Source organism: Triturus cristatus, chromosome 10 (genome assembly GCF_964204655.1).
Source record: "Triturus cristatus chromosome 10, aTriCri1.1, whole genome shotgun sequence".
NCBI classification, from domain to species: Eukaryota; Metazoa; Chordata; class Amphibia; order Caudata; family Salamandridae; genus Triturus; species Triturus cristatus.
The window spans coordinates 917891494-917909527 of record NC_140593.1 but is presented as its reverse complement, the minus strand read 5'-3'; positions in this window follow the sequence as shown (position 1 = coordinate 917909527).

Here is an 18034-nt window from a genome sequence, read left to right as displayed (position 1 = left end):
ATTAACTACATGAAATTCATATATGAATAAACAATCCTTTGTTTTTTTTATATTTTTAAATGTATGATGGAAAAAAACGGTTGATTGAATACCTACAACACTAGTCTTTGACCTTGGTGCTGTTTATTTTATCAAATAAAAGTAAGTAAAGTAAAAGTGGATTTAAACCAAAAAACAAGCAAAATATGGAAAAGTAAGTGAATGAAACCATGTGTTTGAGTCAAAATTGTTTGAAGTCCAATGTCTAGAGTACAACTTAACTCATAAATATAAATGTGTCCATAAAATAGTCCACAGAGTGAATGGTAGCCTCACAGTAGAGGAAATTCGGTTCTGCATCTCTTGACAAGGGGACAGAAGTTAGTTGCTTCCTTAAGCTGGGCTAGCGTTCAATGCCTCATTGTTTTTAAAAACTGCACATTTGTTTTAAATTGAAATTGAAACTCTGCACTTCTGCACCAGATTTTGTTGTATGCTCACTTAACTCCCCGGTCCACCGCAGCAACCATCGTGCTGATTGAGTGGGGGGAGCAGTGCTGAGCAGAGGGAAAAGTAACCACTCACCCACCACTTCCTGGTGGGACATTCGCGGGCGGACATCTTGTTCGGGTGGCGCTCTAGTGTTTGGGGTGATTTCGGTATTTAAACTCAGCATGGCGCCGACGGCGCGCACAAGGCAAGCCCGTCTGCGCCCGTCCGTGCCTCGTCGGTGCCGAGGGCCAGGAGTCCTGGCCTAAACAACCCACCTACTGCCAAAATTCCAGGAGTTTACTCCAGTGCCCAGCTTAAAAATATTGGCCACCCCACTAACACTCCCATCTGCCCTCATCTCCACTCCTGCTCGTTGAAATCCAACATACCATTCTGCTGTCCCACATGTCCTTTCATGCTGAACACCAATAACAGCCACACGACCTCAGAACATGCCCCGGTTCGACAAACTCATTTCAAACAGGATTATAGACACGCGGCATTGATAAACTCGCGCTCACTTCCCAAACACAGATATGAAATAGCAGACTTTATAGTCAATCACAAACTAGACATCCTTTTCATATCTGAAACATGGGGAGACCCTTCATCTGGGCCAGATTTTTGCACCGCCTCCCCAGACAGAAATATTAAATCGGGGGGGGGGGGGTCTGGCGATTATATACCGAGACAGATACTCGGTAAGAATTGAGACTCTCCCCAGTACGACCTGTGAAGCACTAACCTTCTCCATAAAATGTAATAACTCCTATACTTTTAGAGGAACCCACCTATACAGCCCCCCCAGGCTCACGATCAGGATTTCTTACCTCTCTAGACAGCCTGTTGGAACCCGTAGTAGGGGAAAATGACTTCACCATTTTAGGTGATTTTAATTTTCACTTGGAAAATCTTGATGATAAAGACACAACTACCCCACTCACTGAGCTAGAGGCGATCTCCCTTCGACAGTTGATCACCGGTCCTACACATAGTGCCGGTCACACGTTAGACGGGCTCTTTACTAGCAACACTAACTTATCCATCACTAAAACATTACCCCTGATCTGGACGGATCACTGGGCAGTGTTATTTAGCATCCAGGCAAAAAAAAACGCCCCTTCATCTATCCCTAGCAGGCCAAAACAATTTAGAGCCTGGAGCCAAATAAATCAGCAGCTCCTTAATGCTCAACTATCAGCATCCAACTACGAGCCCACAGCCAATCCTACATTGGCTTCTTCTAAATACTCCAACTGGCTAATCAATGCAGTTAAAGTACTGGCACCCCTCAAAAATCTGTCAAAAAACAGAACCTCTCCTTCAGCACCTTGGTTCTCCGAGACCCTTAGACTGGAGAGGCAACGCTGCAGGAATCTTGAGAGACACTGGCGCAAGGATTATAATAGCATTGATAAAACACGCTATAAAGAGGCAATACATCAATATAAACAGCTCCTAATCACTGAGAAAAGTAAATATTATACCAATCAGATAGAAGGAGCCCAAGATTCCAATAAAAATCTCTTTCAAGTAGTTCTTAAACTATCTGGATCTACAGTAAATCCCTTGCCTGCTCCTACCCAAGATCTATGCGATGCCTTAGCCAGTGCATTTCAAGATAAAGTCAGCAAAATATACGACAATTTCACCACGCAAGTAAAAGACAATCACTTAATCTTTCCTGGAAATAACAATAACTCCCCTTCTTTTTTGCATTTTCATCAAGTCTCAACTGAATTAATAAAAGGTCACATCGAAACAATAAAATCAGGTTCTCCAACAGACCCGTGTCCACCTTCGGTTTTAAAACTCATCCCTGATCTACTAGCATCTAACCTTACAGACATTTGCAATGCCATCTTCAACACAGGCATCTACCCCACAGTCTGGAAAAGGGCAACTATCAAAGCGCTGCTGGAGAAGCAGCATCTAGACCCACTAGATACTAAAAGCTACCGACCTATCACAAACCTCCCTTTCCCAGCTAAAGTTTTTGAAAAAGTAATGAATACACAACTGGTCGACTACATTGAAGAAAACAATCTTCTAGATGAGACACAATTTGGCTTTAGAAGGGGCCATGGGACGGAAACTGCCCTGATTAAGGCAGCAGATGAAATTAGAGCCGCTAGGGATCATGGTGGATCAGCAATTCTGATATTGCTGGATTTATCAGCGGCATTTGACACGGTCGACCATGCCACCTTGATCGACCGTCTCTCAAACTTAGGTGTCAATTCTAAAGCAAAGGAACTTTTGGCCTCCTTCCTATCTAACCGCTCTCAGATGGTGAGTCTCGGTGAATTTAAATCTCCTCCATTTACCCTCCCGTGCGGAGTGCCACAAGGATCATCCTTGAGTCCGACACTATTTAATATCTATGTGTCGGACCTGGCCAAGGTAATTAAAACCCATAGAATTAGGCTGACAACCTACGCCGATGACACACAGCTGGTGCTGACAATTAACAACGACGGAGAAGCAATTGCAGCCAATTTCCAAACTGGCATGCTTGCCATCAGCTCCTGGATGGCTGAGAATTGCCTAAAGCTGAACTCCGACAAAACGGAGGTAGTGAAATTTGGCAAACTACATCCAGCTTGGTCCCCAACATGGTGGCCGATCAGTTTGGGACCTCCACCTATTCCTGTACCCAAGGCTAGAAACCTAGGGGTCATATTTGATGACAAGCTATCCTTCTTAGCCCATACTAACACCATTGTCTCTTCATCCTTTTTCACTCTCAGAATGATTAAAAAACTACTTCCGTTCCTTCCCCCAAGTGCAGGAAAAACACTGGTTAGCATGCTAGTATTTTCAAAAATTGACTACTGTAATGGCCTTTTTATGAATGCCCAAAAAAAGATCATGAAGAGATTGCAGATGGTGCAGAACGCCGCCGCCAGACTGATAACAGGCACTCCTAAGCACAACTCAATCACCCCGGTGGTTCGCAATCTGCACTGGCTACCAATATCAAGCCGCATCAAGTTTAAGGCCCTCTGCATTGCCTTTAAGGCCATTCACAACTCAGGACCAGATTTTTTGAAAAAAGCCTTTTTTCTGCCCATGTGCCTCATCGAACCTTACGATCTTCAACTGCTAACTTGCTAAAGGTCCCCCGCACATAAAAGGCATCATGGGGTGACAAGATGTTCACCACTGCCACTACCAAGCTATGGAATTCTCTTCCCCAACACCTAAAAACTTGCCCTACATTAGCTACTTTTAGGAAACTCATAAAAACGTGGCTTTTCAATCAATGAGCACCTCAATAAGACCGTCTCCATACTGTCCGTAGCGCCGAGACACCCACGGGTATTTGCGCGCTCTATAAATTGCTTAAATAAAATAAATAAATAAATGTTGTTGGGGATCTTGCCATCCTCTCCTGGTGGTCCAGGTGAATGTTTGCTGCTGTGGGGGTTGGTGGATCGACAGTTGCAGGGACTGAGGAGGGTGTAGGTTTTTCCTGGTGTGGTAGAACCTCCCTTTCCACAGAAAGGGGAAGCTGGTGCAGGAAAATCCCTGCACATATGTGTGTAAATGTCCTCCAGCACCCTAGTCTGGAAGCCCAAACTAGAGTTCAGATTCTCCATCTGAACATTGTGCCCCCTCTGCAACTGCTTCATGTCCTGGAGTTCTGTAAGGGCCTGGCCCATCATGTCTTGGGACTGACGGAGGGCTCCCAAGACTTAGTTAATGGTGGCCTGGGAGACAGTTACCCCAGTCAGTGGTCTCACTATGAACCCACAGGATCCCTCCCATGACCCCCACACCCACTACTTAATGACCTTGAGCCAGTGTGCCCCTTCCTACTGGGTCCTGGGTGAATTGCAGGTTGTGGTGGTGTTATATCACCACCAGCCAGGACTAGGGGGCACAAGATTGGTGTTATGTTGATTTGGCCACAGGAAGTGGAGGAATAAGTCTGCTGAAGTGTTGTAACAGCTGGGGTGGGAGGTGCAGGTGTGGGCCCGAGAGAGACTCACTGAAGCTGTTTGCCCAGGCAGATGAGATGGGCCAGGCCGCTCCTCTTCATTTAGACTTTCAGGAGTGGAGTCCTCCCAAGAGGCTTGATCTTGGGCTGGAGTGGAAGTTTCCTGAATCACATATGTTTGTCAACATGCTCTGGGTGTTGGACTTATAATGAATGTAAAAAAACATTAAAAAAATGTAAAGTGTGGATTGCACATCCAGTGATTGTTCATCAAATATAATGTAGCAAACTAAAAGGGAAAAGAATTGGATGTCATGATTAGACCATTCTGTGGTAAAGTAACTCATTACAAAAACAGTTCATGTTTCATATAAAACTACTGCAAATAAACAGGTAAGAAGATGTCCTGAAATGAAAATATATAACTTAGTAAATATACATGAAATGTACCAACCATTCAACTCAACACACTAGAGAGGAGATATGTGGAATTAAGCATTTCAAGGCTTGGCAGGCTAAAAAACAGACATGTACACAACTTAGAGAGATGTTTAGCATTAGTCGTCATATGAACACTGCAGAGTTCAGTTTTCACATATGTCACTTTTCTTCAATATACAATTTTACATGCCTTAACTTTGTAAGGGCAACAAAGGTTGGCCGTACTTGGTGCCATTTGCTATTCCGAGTGGGGCTGATTGTGAACCTTGCTGGGTGAACATCTCGCCCTATACCTTGGACTTCGAGGGGGAGAGCCACCATGGGTTTTGCCTGCTGCCACTGGGGACTGACCACAAGTCCTACAATCTTTCTGTTCCCTCGCACCTGAGCCTCATCACCACTGCTATATTAAGCATATAGTGCTACCACAGCGTGAGATGCGTGCGGGCGGCGCCCAGGTAAAGCCTAGGCCAAGGGTTGACCCATCCTTGGCTGTCTTCACCAAGATGAGGCAGGGCCACCCCCCTTGTTTTCAGCATCCAGGAACTTGTGAGTAAATACAGACGCTCTTGAAATCTTTGTGCATAGACATCTTCAGTATTGCATTGCCTAACAAACTAATATGAAGCTGCACTGTTATTGGATTGAAAATCCTCAAGTAACTGCTTTCGACAATTCCTCATAAAGAATGCACTGCATATGAAATTGCCTATTGATATCGAACCTGCCTTTCTCACTAGGGATATGCACAATGATCAGATCGACCAGAATGCACGGAGTGGGTGGAAATAACGTTACATCAAACTCACCCCGCCAGACATTCTGAAATTGTTTCATTCAACATAGAAAATATAAATACTACAAAGTTAAAAAACACTGGCAGCGGGCAGGGTAAACTATTATAGTTGCTTATGCGTAGGTTTTAAGCATGGGTAAAAGGAAATTAACAGAAGCCCCAAGGGGAGACTGTGGAAGACAACAATTAACACCATCACCAACTACTTAAAGGAAGCTGTGGGGTTAATAAAAAAAAAAAATAATAATTAGCATAGAAGAGAAACTTGCAGCAACTAAGCAAGCTGTAAATGAGGTCTTATGTAGCGTTACAGCGCAAACCCTAGGGGCCACTACATGACATACAGAATATCTTGAAGTCCTGAAAAACCCCAAAAATCGGCCAAGTGTACAACATCTATAGATTTAACTGAGCTCTCTCGTACGCATGATTTGAATTCCCCTCTGCCAAAGAAAAGTGAAAAACCAGAGGGACCTTTACCAGCCATCCTTAGCAAATTGTCCAGTAAAAAGTATAAGGAGCCTCAAGCTAATGTAGCCAGGGAGAGGGATAGTAACAAGAAAATTGTGGACACATGATATTGCAATCTCCAAAAGCTTAGAAACTCTTATGAAGAAATTACAAACAAAACATGACAACACAGAATGAAAGGTTTTTCAAGAACTAAAGGAAATTAAAGAGATCGTGGAAGCACTAGAGAACACAGTCAAAAGCTCCGTCAAATCTCCCCAAAAGGATGTCACTATAAGGACAGAACATAACAGAAATAAAATAAATAAGCCTGTTAGGAAAGAAACAGGGATTGTACCTGGTTTTGAACATCTGCTCTGTCCTCCTACACTACAGAGAATTCATAATAATGAAATCGATACACTAGAGGGTTTTTTCAGCATGTATCTACTTCAGAAAGGGAAGAGAATTTACCCAATCAACATAGTAAAGAAAAGTCTGGCCGTTGGGGTTCCTATCCCAGACACCCTGCATTTGCAATCTGATACCACCCCTTAAGCCATTGTCTTGAAGGCTCTTCCCAGCTTAGAACTATGGGTAAAGGAGATCTGGATAGACTGAAGAAATAAAGTGGCCCATTGGCTATCTAAATTTATCCCCAAAACCAATATGCTATTTCAGGAGATTATCATGGTTAGAAGGATGTATAAATGAAAACAAAGGTGACAGTCGTCAAACAGCTCAGCTAGCATATCACAAATTTAGGGTAGACGTAAAGACCAGCAATTGCTGATCCCTTCTAGATGTTCTCAAGAATAAGTAAGGCATTGTATTTATTTTTATATTTTTTAATATGCCTAGGTGTAAACATTGCAATTGAATGGGTATTTCTGATGTTAATTCTTACAATGTAATAACGATAGGATTATATCAAAATTGTTGCTAAAAAGCTTTTTGCTAGCTAATGTGTGTAGGACTTAACCTGGTTTTTACATTTTGTGATTGAACTGAAAGCTTTCTACATTTTTTTCCCTTTGTTCTCATTTTCTTCTCATGGTGTTACATAGGATCATGACATTTATTAAGGTGTCTGTGTCCTATACGTTTTAAACCTTTCAGAACTTTCCGAAGTTCTTTGGGACTAATACTTTTTGTTTTCCTCTTCTCTTTTTTTCCTTTTCTATTTAAATTTACATATGTATTTCTATTTATCAACACACGATGCATAGGGGTTTGTCTCTTGCTTTGTTTAACATTATTAGCTACTTTTATGGATAGTGCATATCCGAATAAAGATCAATGAAACATGATACATTATTAGCTACTTCTAGATATATATACAATGGTTAGTTGTTTTCGTGGCATTTATTACATCATTTAACCACACTGAAACTAAGAACATGGAACTGGTCTTCTTACACGTCGATCGAGAGAACCGTCTTTTCTGGGCACTCATTTTCTTTTATTTGAAAGAGCCAGTCATTTGACTACACTACGCTTGCGTCCATGCTCACGAGAATGGACAGTGTCGTAAGCCCTGGCTTTCCTTTCTATACTCGATTTTGACATATTTAATTTGGCTTAAGGGTTGTACCGGACGCTCACAGCATGATTTTTCTGTATTCTCTGTTACTTTTTCAGCAACCTAAACATATGAGAATCATCGGCTTATCATAGCCGTTGTCTTAGCAAATCCTATACCACAGTTTTGCTTTTGTAATTTTCAGGTAAGATGGCGATAGCCCGCAGGATCGCCCTCTTTCTTTCTTTTACTGACGTTCGAGTATACTTTGGGGCAGATTTGCAAGCCCCTTGCACCACTGTTGCGTCACTTTTAACATGGGAAAAGTGACGCAAAAGTGGCGCAAGGGGCTGGTAAATCTGCCCCTTTGTTTGTTGATGTCAAACATAGATTGCCTACGAATAAACTAAGACCAGGATAATGGTCAAATGACAAGTAAATGTTATGCTTCGGGCATGATACTGACTGGGGGGCATATTATCAAGCACGGCGTTAAAATTATCGCCGCTTTGGTGGCAGAAAACTGCCGCTAAAACGGCGATAATGGGCTTGATAATATGCCGCAGAGAATTCCAATAGAAGCCCATGTTGATACCAGAACATGGGATTCTATGGGAATTCTCAAGGGCATATTATCAAGCCCATTATCGCCACTTTAGCAGCAGTTTTCTGCCGCTAAAGCGGCGATAATTTTAACGCCGTTTCTTGATAATATGCCCCTATGTTATTGATTGCCTGTCACGTTAATACATATGTTAGAATCCAGGGTCTCTGGTTGGCGCAGGTATGCACTTGCGACAAGCAGGGACCCTTTTCATCTAAGTCAGGGCGTAGGATTACCTCTTTAAAAATAACCCCTGCTCACCCTCTAGGTAACGTGGCGTGAGCAGTCAGGCTAGATTCCAGAGGGCATTAGGTTAAGCATTCCAGGTATCCCACACAATAATCACCACCCCACCACACAAAGACACAAGGCTGTATTTATATGAAAATAAAGTTCTTTATATAAAAGATTTCTTTAGGCAGGTTGTCAAAATACAGTTCTCTTGTTTTAAATAATGTTCCAGTTACTTGTAATTGCTTTCAGGCAGTCCACAGATGTAAAAAGGGCAAAATTGTACTTAAAATAGCTTCCTTAGGGGGTCTGTGCGCTTCGTAGCGCCTTGCGTACGCTTCGTACGAGGTTTTGGACGTCACTTGCCAAAGCTCACGCTTCTCGCGTGAGCACGCGTACTCGGGACGTGAACCGTACGGACCGTACCTTCGTTGGTACGCGTCGTACACGTCAGGTACGCCTCTTGCCAAAGATCACGCTTCTCGGGTGAGCACCGGCAATGCATTTAGAGCGGGACGGGCCGTACCTTCGTTGGGACGATGCGAACCATTGATTTTGAGACGTACACAAGTTCACAACATACGCGTTCATAGCGTATCAGGTCCACAGCGCTAGTACGGCCCGAACAAGGCAGCGGATGGGTCGTACTTCAGCGCGTTCACACACAGTACCTCAGTTCTTGGGTCAAGATGATCGCAGAAGCTTCAGGGGTCCTTGCAGGAGCGTCCCATGTCGCGGTGACATCCCTCTTCTCCATTGGGCGGCGGTGCTTCGTGGGGGGGCTCAGGACGGTCTCGGCCACACAATCACGGGCAGAAGCAGGAGGGGCAGCTCGGGGGCAATCTCTTCAGCGCGTCGCGCAGTCAGCTTCTCAGTAGATCACCAGTATGTCGCAGGTCCTTGCGGTGATTCGGCGGCACGGGATCGCCAAGGCTCGGTGCGCAGACGCTCAGGTTCCTTTCCTTACGGTGCGAGCTACGGCTCGGAGGGGCAGGTACTTGCGGTGCTGGGACCAGGTAGACAGGTCCTCGAGGTGATCGTGGTAGCCCCAGGTGGCAGATGTCGCGGTGCTGGGAAAGGGGGAGAGGCACACAGGTTCTCTGGGAGTCAGCGTCAAGGTATCGCTTCCAGCCACTTCTTCCTCTTCTGGGGGAAAGGTAGCGCCCTCTGTTCCTGGGGCGCAGAGCAGGGGGCAAGTTCACTAGCAAGCCCTTGGAGATTGTTTAAAAGCACAAGTTGAATCAAAGTCTTTTTCTGTAGTCTTTTCCTCTCCTTCCAGCAGACAGGCACCCACTGCAGGCCAGTCTCTCAGGCAGAGAGACAGTATTCCTCCTTCAGCTTCTCCAGGTCCTTCTCCTTCAGGCAGAGGTTCGTCTTGGCGCAAACAGGATCTGATTTCTTAGGAGCAGGGCTCCTTCTTTTATAGCACAATTCTTTTGTTCTTTGTCGCCAGGGGGCCTGGGCCTGGCTCAGTCCAGTTTTGGAGCACTTTGTTGTGGTGACTCTGCTCTTTCCTTTCAGCAGCAGGGCAGAGACATCAGCCGCTCCACAGGGGGCGGAGCCGGCATTGTGGTGGCAGGGCACAGGTCTATTTAGAGTCAAAAGGTGTACTCCTCCCACCCATCCTGGTGTAATCTCTCTACCCACCACCTGGCAGCCAGCCTGTCTCCTGGAATTCCCCAGCCCTGCTCCCCACTGAAACTAGGCAGCACACACACACACAGCAGAGGCGGACTGAAATGGCCAGGTCAGTAAATACTAACTTTCTAAAAGTAGTATTTACAAACACAGGATGTTAAAATAAACTTTACTAAAAGAAGTATTTTATTATTCTGAGTTCAGGCATACTAAACTTGACTTTCTACCATGCTCTCTGAGTCCACTGGGATTACAGTGTGTAGTAATTCCAGCAGCCCATTCTGGCCTATGGAGAGCAGGTAGCCTTCAATAGTGAAAAACGAAAATGGCTGTAATTCACTATTAGGACATGCCACACACATCAGGGCATGTCCTACCTTATACCTACAATGCACCCTGCCCTTGGGCCTACCAGAGGGGTGACTACTATGTAGTTAAGGGAAGGTTTAGGGACTGGCAAGTGGGTGCACTTGCGCAGGCAGCGCGACAGTACCAGACTGCACGCAGGCTCTGCAGTGGCAGACCTTAGACACATTTTACTAGGTCGCTTCTGTGGGTGGCACAACCAGTGCTGCAAGCCCACCAGCAGCATTTGTATTTACAAGCCCTGGCACTCCTGGTGCACTTTACTAGGGGCTGACAGTAAATCAAATAAGCCAAACATGGACACCAATCAATGTATACACTTTTCAAAGGGAACACTTGCACTGTGGCACTGATTAGCAGTGGCACAGTGCCCTGAGCAGCTAACACCAACAAAACACAATGAGGCACATCAGCAAAAAGTGGAAGGGAAACTCACGCCAAGGTGCCAGGTCTAACACGTGTCCCCTCCAGCTGAAATGTGGGGGGAACTACCCTACCCCAGGGAGTTCCTCTTCACTAAAGCGGAAAAACCTGGACAGACCGTCAGCATTGGCGTGATCTGTGCCAGGGCGATGCTCCACCGTAAAGTCCATACCCTGTAGGGAGATGGACCACCTCAACAGTTTTGGGTTCCTACCCCTCATTTGCATCAACCATCTGAGGGGCCTGTGGTCGGTCTGAACCCGGAAGTGAGTCCCAAACAAGTAGGGCCTCAGCTTCTTCAGCGCCCAGACCACAGCAAATGCTTCTCGCTCTATCGCACTCCACCCTTGTTCCTGTGGAAGTAACCTCCTACTTATGAAGGCTACAGGTTGGTCCCAGCCCTCCTCAGTCATCTGTGAGAGAATAGCCCCTACACCATGCTCTGATGCGTCTGTCTGCACTAGGAATTCTTTGGAGAAGTCAGGAGCCAAGAGCACGGGCGCCGTGCACATGGCAGTTTTCAGTGTGTCAAAGGCCTTCTGACAGGTGTCAGTCCATATCACTTTTCTGGGCTGCTTCTTCGAAGTCAGCTCTGTCAAGGGGGCAACGATGCTGCCATACCCCTTGACAAACCTCCTGTAGTACCCTGTGAGTCCTAAGAAGGCCCTCACCTCCGTCTGGGTCTTTGGGGGCTCCCAAGCCAGGATGGTTTCGATCTTGGGTTGCAGGGGCGCCACCTGGCCGCTCCCTACTTGGTGTCCCAAGTACACCACGGAACCCTGCCCGATCTGACACTTGCTTGCCTTGATCGTGAGGCCTGCCTTGCGCAGTGCCATCAACCCTTCCCAGAGATGTTGCAGGTGTTCTTTCCATGTGCCACTGAACACTGCAATGTCATCCAGGTATTCGGCGCTGAACTCGGTCAGCCCATTCAACACCTGGTTGACCAACCTCTGGAAGGTGGCAGGGGCATTCTTCATCCCAAATGGCATAACCCGGAACTGGTAGTGCCCATCTGGTGTGGAGAATGCGGACCTCTCTTTGGCCCCATCAGTCAAGGCGATCTGCCAGTACCCAGACGTTAAATCAAACGTGCTGAGGTACTGTGCAGCCCCTAACCGATCGATGAGCTCATCAGCTCTGGGGATGGGGTGCGCGTCAGTCTTCGTGACTGAATTGAGTCCTCTGTAGTCCACACAGAACCGGAGTTCGGGTGTGGCACCCGGCGCTGCAGCCTTTGGGACCAAGACCACTGGGCTGGCCCAAGGACTACTGGAGGACTCAACCACCCCAAGAGCAAGCATCTTTGAGACCTCCTCTTTGATGCAGGCTCTGACCCTGTCAGTTACCCTGTAAGCCTTGTGCTTCACAGGTAAGCTGTCTCCTGTATCCACATCATGGACGCACCAATCTGTGATACCAGGAACCAGGGAGAACAGGTCAGGAAATTGCCCCAGCAGCTGGCGGCAGTTATCCTGTTGCTCAGGGGTCAGGGTGGGTGAGAGGTTAACTCCATCCACTGACCCGTCTTGCTCTGAGGCTTCCAAGAGGTTAGGAAGAGGCTCAGACTCCTCCTCTGTCCCATCATCGGTGGCCAAGAGCATGCCCACTTCGGACCTCTCCAAGTGGGGCTTAAGGCGATTGACATGTAGGACCCTTAAGGGGTTCCTAGGAGACTGCAAGTTCACCAAGTAGGTGACAGAACTCTTGCGCTCCACAATCTCAAAGGGTCCTGTCCACTTGTCCTGGAGTGCACAAGGCTCCACAGGGGCCAGGACCCATACCTTTTGACCAGGTTGAAGCTCAACCAGAGTGGCATTCTGGTCGTACCATCGCTTCATTTCCTCCTGGCTGGCTTCCAGATTTGCCTCAGCAAGTTGCCTGAAATGCCTAGTCTGGTTCCTGAAGGCCAGCATGTAACTAAATACATTCTGGGGAGGTTTCCTGGGAGATTGCTCCCAGCCTTCCTTGACCAGACTAAGAGGTCCTCGTACTGGGTGGCCGTACAAAAGCTCAAAGGGACTGAACCCCAGAGACTTTTGTGGCACCTCACGGTACGCAAAGAGAAGGCATGGTAAGAGGACGTCCCACTTACGCCTCATGGGTTCCTCAAGACCCATAATCATGCCCTTTAGGGTTCGGTTGAATCTCCCAACCAACCCGTTTCCTTGGGGATGGTAAGGGGTGGTGAACTTGTATGTCACACCACACTCTTGCCAAAGGGATTTCATATATTTCGATATGAAATTGGTCCGCCTGTCAGACACCACCTCTAGAGGGAATCCTACTCGTGAGAAAATTCCCATCAGTGCCCGTCCCACCACGGGGGCCGTCACTGTCCTCAGAGGGATGGCTTCAGGGTACCGGGTGGCATGGTCCACCAAGACCAGGATAAACCTGTTGCCCATGGCTGTCTTGGGGTCCAGTGGCCCCACAATTTCAATCCCCACTCGCTGGAATGGGGTACTGACCACGGGCAAAGGTTGGAGTGGAGCTTTCAGCTTCCTTCCACTCTTGCCACTTGCCTGGCAAGTCTGGCATGTCCTGCAGTGAGTGTCAGAACTCCTGCGCATTTGGGGCCAATAGAAGTGGGTGACAAGCCTCTCAAAGGTCTTGTCCTGCCCCAAATGCCCTGCTAACGGAACGTCGTGAGCCAGCCCCAGTAGGAAGGCTCTGAACTTCTGGGGTACCACCAGCGCACGGGCTGACCCAGGTTCAGCAACCTTAGGCTCTGAGTACAGGAGGTCGTTCTCCCAGTAGATTAAGTGAGTTCCGGACTGATCACCATTCGCCTGGGCTGCAGCCTGCTGCCGCATACCCTCTAGAGAGGGGCACTCTTTCTGCTCCCTGCAGAATTCCTCCCTGGAGGGGCCTCCTTCTTGCTGCCAATGGGTCAGCTCAGGCAGGTCCCCCAGTTCGGCTATCTGTTCCCCGGTAGGCTCCAGGGCATCCCCCTCAAGGTCTGCTTCCTCCTGGGCCGTGGGAACTTCAGGAGCCGGTTTCCCATGCCTCCCTTGCCCTCTCTCTAAGGCCGGTTCCTGGGCCTCTCCCTCAGGCTCCAGGGTCCCTTCAACACCCCTACTGGCTGCCATTGACCGGGTGGTCACGCACGCCCAATCAGGTAAACCCACCATCCGCAGATGGGCTGTCTTCTCCACCTTTTCCCAATGGGAGCTCTCCAAGTCATTCCCTAGGAGACAGTCTACAGGCATGGAAGTTCTCACAGCGACTTGCAGAGTACCAGAGACCCCCCCCACTCAAAGGGAACTTGAGCCATTGGACAATGACTCTCTGTGTTGTCAGCATTGACAACCCAACAATAGGCATGGGGTACGACCTGCTCTTGAGATACCAGGTGCTGCCGCACTGCAGTCACGCTGGCTCCTGTGTCTCTAAGAGCCTCTACCTTCTTCCCATTGACGGTCACCACTTGCCCATATTTCTTAGTGTTAGAGGGCAAGTTGGCTTGGGGGACCATCTCACTGTCTCCTAGTGAGACTAAGGTCATATGGACGGGGTCCCATCCACCTGGGACTTCTACCTCCTCCCCAAAGGCTACTGTAGCCACTTGCTTCTGTAGAGCACCAGTGGGTGCGGGTTTCACATACTGGCGACACTTGGGATCACTGGCAAAGTGACCTAGCTCACCACATTTATAACATTGAGGGGGTCCCTTGGGAACAGGTTTACCTGTCGGGGCCCCTGTCGGCTTCGGGGGTGGGGGAGGCTGAGAACCTTTCTGCTGGTTCCCTTGGGGATTACTTTGGGGGCCTTTTTGGAACCCTTTCTGTTTTCCCCTGTCCCCCCCACTCTTCTGCTGGGGACCCTGCCCACCCCTGGCGGAGTCTCCCACATGACCCTTGTGGACCCTGGTGCTGACCCAGCGGTCCGCCTCCTCAGCAAGCTTCCTAGGGTTAGTCAGCTTGCTATCTATCAGGTGTTGGCATAGCTCAGGAAAACAATTAAACACCAAGTGCTCCCATGCAATTAAATCAAAGAGACCTTGGTAATCATCAACTTTGCTACCCTTCACCCAGCCATCCAGTGCTCTGCAGAAAAAGGTCACATACTCCACATACGTACTCCCCGGAATCTTGGTGCACCCCCTGAACCTCTGTCTATACAATTCAGGAGTTAGCCCATATCTGGTCATTAAAGCTTCTTTCATGTGGGGGTAAGAATTCTGCATGTCAAAGGGCAAGTCTAAAAGTGTGTCCCGCCCCTCACTGAGGAACCGTCCCCACAACCCCGCTCCCCAATCTCTCTCAGGGACCCGTTGGGAGGACATGGCTATCTCATAGGCCCGGAACCATTGCCCTATGTTATCATTCTTGAAGAACTCTTTAACTACATCTTTTGGTATGTACACCCTTGACTCTACTTGCACCGGCGTTGCGCTGCCACCAGAGGAAGTGTTGCCCAAACTTTTCTCTTTTATCGCCAGTTCTCTCATTCTGGCATCGTGCTCCATCAGAATCTTTTTTTCTTCAAGAGCCATTTTCTTTTCCTCTAGAGCCAGCTTTTTGCTTTCTAGCTCCAATTGACCACTTAATTTCAGTTTTGCCAAAGTGACCTCTTGTTCTCTTGCGGGATGTCTGTCTGCCAGCTCCTCTGGTGACAGACCTCTGCCAGCACTGTGGATGCTCTCCGCTGGCTCCACTAGGTCAACTTCCTCAGGTACAATATCCTCAGCTGCACCCCTTGATTCCATCCAGGCTCTCAGTGCCATTTTGAAATCTGCTTTGTTCGCGCATCCTCTGCGTGGAACCTTGAACTTCTTGCAGAAGTGCTGGAGTTGGGGTTTTGTGTAGTTTTCCAGCTTTGATTCATCCCATTCCAATTCCATTCCAGAGGCTTCAGATGTTGTGCTGTTTGAGCCCGGCATGGCTTCAAACGCAAGGGATCTTCTTTACTTGGCAAGCGAAATTAATAATAAAAAGTTCTGTGGTTCAAGCTACTGGACTGTCTACTGTGCAATGGTTAGTAATCACTGCGCAGACACCAAGAACGTAAATCCGTAAATCCACACCGCTGCCACCAATGTTAGAATCCGGGGTCTCTGGTTGGGGCAGGTATGCACTTGCGACAAGCGGGGACCCTTTTCATCTAAGTCAGGGCGTAGGATTACCTCTTTAAAAATAACCCCTGCTCACCCTCTAGATAATGTGGCACGAGCAGTCAGGCTAGATTCCAGAGGGCATTAGGTTAAGCATTCCAGGTATCCCACACAATAATCACCACCCCACCACACAAAGACACAAGGCTGTATTTATATGAAAATAAAGTTCTTTACATAAAAGATTTCTTTAGGCAGGTTGTCAAAATACAGTTCTCTTGTTTTAAATAATGTGCCAGTTACTTGTAATTGCTTTCAGGCAGTCCACAGAAATAAAAGGGCAAAATTGTACTTAAAATAGCTTCCTTAGGGGGTCTGTGCGCTTCGTAGCGCCTTGCGTATGCTTCGTACGAGGTTTTGGACGTCACTTTCCAAAGCTCACGCTTCTCGCGTGAGCAAGCGTACTCGGGACGTGAACCGTACGGACCGTACCTTCGTTGGTACGCGTCGTACACGTCCGGTACGCCTCTTGCCAAATATCTCGCTTCTCGGGTGAGCACCGGCAATGTATTTAGAGCGGGACGGGCCGTACCTTCGTTGGGACGATGCGAACCATTGATTTTGAGACGTACACAAGTTCACAACATACGCGTTCGTAGAGTATCAGGTCCACAGCGCTAGTACGGCCCGAACAAGGCAGCGGACGGGTCGTACTTCAGCGCGTTCACACACAGTACCTCAGTTCTTGGGTCAAGATGATCGCAGCAGCTTCAGGTGTCCTTGCAGGAGCGTCCCACGTTGCGGTGTCGTCCCTCTTCTCCAGTGGGTGGCGGTGCTTCGTGGGGGGGCTCAGGACGGTCTCGGCCACACAATCACGGGCAGAAGCAGGAGGGGCAGCTCAGGGGCAATCTCTTCAGCGCGTCGCGCTGTCAGCTTCTCAGTAGATCACCAGTATGTCGCAGGTCCTTGCGGTGATCTCAGCGGCGTGGGGTCGCCAAGGCTCAGTACGCAGATGCTCAGGTTCCTTTCCTTACGGTGCGAGATACGGCTCGGAGGGGCAGGTACTTGCAGTGCTGGGACCAGGTAGACAGGTCCTCGCGGTGCTCGTGGTAGCCCCAGATGACAGATGTCGCGGTGCTGGGAAAGGGGGAGAGGCACACAGGTTCTCTGGGAGTCAGCATCAAGGTATCGCTTCCAGCCACTTCTTCCTCTTCTGGGGGAAAGGTAGCGCCCACTGTTCCTGGGGCGCAAAGCAGGGGGCCAGTTCACTAGCAAGCCCTTGGAGATTGTTTAAAAGCACAAGTTGAATCAAAGTCTTTTTCTGTAGTCTTTTCCTCTCCTTCCAGCAGACAGGCACCCACTGCAGGCCAGTCTCTCAGGCAGAGAGACAGTATTCCTCCTTCAGCTTCTCCAGGTCCTTCTCCTTCAGGCAGAGGTTCGTCTTGGCGCAAACAGGATCTGATTTCTTAGGAGCAGGGCTCCTTCTTTTATAGCACAATTCTTTTGTTCTTTGTCGCCAGGGGGCCTGGGCCTGGCTCAGTCCAGTTTTGGAGCACTTTGTTGTGGTGACTCTGCTCTTTCCTTTCAGCAGCAGGGCAGAGACATCAGCCGCTCCACAGGGGGCGGAGCCGGCATTGTGGTGGCAGGGCACAGATCTATTCAGAGTCAAAAGGTGTACTCCTCCCACCCATCCTGGTGTAATCTCTCTACCCACAACCTGGCAGATAGCCTGTCTCCTGGAATTCCCCAGCCCTGCTCCCCACTGAAACTAGGCAGCACACACACACACACAGCAGAGGCTGGCCAGGTCAGTAAATACTAACTTTCTAAAAGTAGTATTTACAAACACAGGATATTAAAATAAACTTTACTAAAAGAAGTATTTTATTATTCTGAGTTCAGGCATACTAAACTTGACTTTCTACCATGCTCTCTGAGTCCACTGGGATTACAGCATGTAGTCATTCCAGCAGCCCATTCTGGCCTACGGAGAGCAGGTAGCCTTCAATAGTGAAAAACGAAAATGGCTGTAATTCACTATTAGGACATGCCACACACGTCAGGGCATGTCCTACCTTATACCTACAATGCAC